Here is a 4,526-nt window from a genome sequence, read left to right as displayed (position 1 = left end):
TCTTGACTCAAAACCACCTTGGTTTTCACCTCGGGTATGGGTAATCAATAAAATGGGATGCTTCTCTTGCCTTTCCTCTTGCCTTTTTTTATTGTGTTCAATAGCACAGTTATTAAAATACTTTTGGAAAAGCTTATCCACCAACAGACAACCTTCTTTTTTTTTCTTCTTCTGTATTACTTTTTCAGGGATGCTAGGATAGTTTTAGAATCATTTAAGTAGAATGCAGAAAGAATGGAGGCATTGCCCTGGAAAAGGACAAACTGAAAGGAGACTCTTAAAGGTGGAAAAATATATAGAACTAGGCAGGATCTATAGTTTTATGACCATAGAACTATTTATTGATACACTATCATTTGAAATAACATTTGTAAGCAGTATAAAGTCTTCTACTGCTAGTTGTACTGAAATAGCAACTGCTTACGATAATAAGAATACTATGATGTTAAAAATAATTTAATAAATAAATGTTTATAATACATATATTGTGATAAGAAAATATAAGATCTACCCTCTTGTTTATGGGGGGGTAGCAGACAGGGTCTCTCTCTGTCACCCAGGCTGTAATGCAGTGGTGTGATCACAGCTCACTGCAACCTGCACCTCCTGAGTAGCTGGGATTACAGGTGTGTGCCACCATGCCCTGATAATTTTTATATTTTTAGTAGAGATGGGGTTTTGTGATGTTGGCCAGGCTGGTCTTGAACTCCTGGCCTCAAGTGATCCACCTGCCTCAGCCTCCCAAAGTGCTGGGATTACAGGCTTGAGCCACTGCATCCAGCCAGATCTACCCCCACAACACATTTTTAAGTGTACAATACATTGTCATTGACTTTAGATACCATGTTATACAGCAGATGTCTACAGCTTATTCATCTTGTTTGACTGAAAATGTATGCCTGTTGATTAGTAATTTTCCACTTCCTCTCCTCCCAGAACCTGGTTACCACAATTTTACTCTGATTCTACAAATATGACTACATGGATACCTCATATAAGTGGTGTCATGTGTTACTTATTTTTCTACGACTGGCTAGATACATCCTTGCTCTTGTGTTTTGAGCGCTATCCTGCGTATATTTCAAATGTTATTCTCCAACAGGGCAAAACTGAAAGTTAGCAGGACGTTTTCATTCATCGCCACTAGTTTAAAGAGAATCTGGTTTGTTCTCACCGGCAAGTCATTTCCATCATGCAGAGGTCTCTGTTCTGACTGTCTTCATCATACAATGCTCACTTGAGTAGTGTGCACTTTACGTTCAGAGAGTAAATATGTACATATAAATATCTGCTGAAGGAGTCAGTAATGCACTCACAGCAATTAGTTTCATGTGCTCCCTTTGGGCACTCAGTTGGAAAATCGCGTATCTTCCTGGATGAAATACAACCTGCATCCTCACCAGGCACAAATCTGGCTTCAAAATTGAGATTAAGAGCGTAAAACAGGCTCTCTCCCTTTAACAAATAAACAGAATGTAAAATTATTTCATCAACAGTAGCTTTTAAATATTCTGAAGGAGAAGAAGCTTGATTAAAGGCCAAATCAAAGTAGCACTTGCGATTTTCATCACGCGGACTGTGAGCAGAAAACTACAGCTCTAAGATTGCTTTGAAGTGGTGCAGCCATTTCTATGCCTATTAAAGATTTCAAAACTTCAAGTCCTGTACAGGGTCTGGGTAGTCTGAGTAAACCTTTGGCCATTCTGCTCCATACATATAACAATTTACTGTCAATGGAGCATGGCACATTTTTAAATATTCCTTTCAGTTTCTCTCCATAAACTTCTGCCCATTACTAATACTGAACTCCACAAATGAGATCCTATAATTGTCTACTGGACATATTTGCAAAAACAATAAGAAACGCCTTTTTTTCCTTTGTGTACATCCATTGATCTTTCAGGAATCATTCATGTAATTTGTCCTAATTAGATATATTATCTATCCAACTGATCTGGTGTTCAGATGGATGCACATATCCATGAATCCTGAGTGAATTTAAGAAAAGAATTCTCCATAAGCAAGATCAAGTGTCTCAAAAACTTTTGCTAAGGTTAACTTTAGTAATGATTTAAAACCTTTAACCACACTTTTGACTTGGTAAGAGCTCAGGAAATGATGCCCCAAAGTACTTTGAACTGAAGGAGATTGGGAGGTACCCCAGGAGCAAGGTCACTCTGATCTTCCCTGACCTTTCTTTGTGAGCGCTGGTCATAAAGAAATTATCTGGCTTATCTTGCCTGAAATTAGGTCACAAGATCCTCATTCTAGAGGGGTCCTTTCCTGTTCCCAGGGGTGAAGAAATTCTACACAAAGGAGTCAAGGAGACTCTGAACACAGAGGCTTTGCTAAGTTTCCCTGCTCAGTCTGTTACCATTGGATCATACCCTTTTGTCCGATCACATTTCAAAATGGCTGTTTGTTCTTCACCAAAACTAAGCAGAAAAATACACAGTTTTCTAAATAGGAAAAGGGGCTGAAAAACAAATAAAAACGAAAAAATAAAATAAAGCCCATGCTTTTCTCTGGGTCTTTGCATCTTCATTTCTGAAGGCTCCTGTGTCAAGTAAAACTTTGATAAACAAATTTGTTATGCTTTTCTCTCATTAAACTGTCTTTCATTCTCGGAGTGTCAGCTGTGACCCTTATGATGGGTGAGGAAAGGTTTTTGTCACACCTTTCTGCCCCTATACCTCCAAATACTACATTACAAGAGAATGCTCTTCAATGTCAACTTTAATGCTTTTCAGCTATTATGATTCTGGTGATGTGGTATTTAATTAGGAGAAAGAAAATCTTTAATTAAACAACAAAAATAAGGTAATCCTGTTTAACCCTTAAAAATTCGTGAATCTTTTTTTTTTTTTTTTGAGAGGAATCTTGCTCTGTCACCCAGGCTTGAGTGCAGTGGCGCGATCTCAGCTCACTGCAAGCTCCGCCTCCTGGGTTCACGCCATTCTCCTGCCTCAGCCTCCTGAGTAGCTGGGACTACAGGTGCCCGCCACCATGCCCTGGCTAATTTTTTTGTATTTTTAGTAGAGACAGGGTTTCACCATGTTGGCCAGGCAGGTCTTCAACTCCTGACCTCAAGTGATCCGCCCGGCTCAGCCTCCCAAAGTGCTAGGATTGCAGGTGTGAGCCACCGCGCCTGGCCAAACTCATGAATCTTTAAATGAATCATTAAATCTGCTGCTCTGCACTCCTCGGTGTCTATCAGAATCATACACACATGTGCACAGACAAGCATGCACACACACATGCACATGCACACACACATGCACACATGCACGCACACACACGGACACACAGGCATGCACACACACATATGCAGACACACAGGCTGACACGCGCACACATGCACACACACACACACTTGCATGAACACATGCGCAGAGCTTAGAATGGTCTATTATGCATGCAGGATACACATTCTGAACAAAGTAAATACACGTTAACCCAATATAAGTTAGCACCCAGAAATATACACTCTCTCGAATGAAAAATATCTTTAATAAAGGACCTTTAATTAAAAGTTCTTTAATCGTCTCAATCCAGAATCATGTGACCCAAATTTTTCTTGATTAGTCCATTCAGCTCCTGTAAGAATACAACTGTTGCACTCACTAAATATGTTGTTTAAGTAAATATAACTTAGGAATATACAGTATGTCTGATTTTCATATGCAAATCTTTTCCATAGATACAGATTAAGAAAAATAAAGTGTGACACTTTTCAGAAAACATTTTTAATATTGTCAGATTCATTGAGATCTGAGGGTAGGAGTGGTCAGAGAGAAACATCAATTAGTACTAGAAAGACAAAGTAACTGAAGGTATAGTGAAATTCTTTCTATGTGTACATGATCCCAGAATCTAAATAATGATTAGGTTTTAAAATACATAGTTGACTATATGAGATCCATTTTTATGCCAACATTTCTGGCCTGTAATTGATATTCTCTCCAAAAAATTTAGCCAAAGAATTAGACAAACTCCATCTGTGATTTGAAAATATTAAATTTTGAATAGAAACACAGAATTTTAAGGTACAGTTTTAAATTTTGGTTGACCTTACATCATTTTCCCAAACACAACCTTTTTGCTTTTTTTGAACTCCTGGGTGATCCTGAAATATGAATATTATTACATGCTCATTTGAAGTTCTGAATAAAATTAATGGAGAAGTGAATATTTATAAAAGTGTATTTAAAATATGCAAAATAATTATAATTTTTTCATAATATTTATAATTAAAATATTTGGATGCAATAATTTCAGCTGCAAGCATAGAATATTTTCCATATTACTGGAAGAGAGGCCTAAGGACTAGACCAGTTGTTTACCTTTTAAAATATATATATATATTTTTTTTTTAGGTTTCAAGAACAGGTGATATAATCCACACCCTGTATTAGGTATTCGTGACTCTAATACATTTTATATTTTGATACTGAGAAGAGCTTAATTCAATGTTTAAAACAGCAACAACGACAAGGGAAAACTTACACTTGCTTTGTGTACTGGTC

The sequence above is a fragment of the Pan paniscus genome, chromosome 21 (assembly GCF_029289425.2).
Source record: "Pan paniscus chromosome 21, NHGRI_mPanPan1-v2.0_pri, whole genome shotgun sequence".
NCBI classification, from domain to species: domain Eukaryota; kingdom Metazoa; phylum Chordata; class Mammalia; order Primates; family Hominidae; genus Pan; species Pan paniscus.
The sequence above is the reverse complement of the archived record's forward strand: the minus strand, read 5'-3'. Positions refer to the sequence as shown.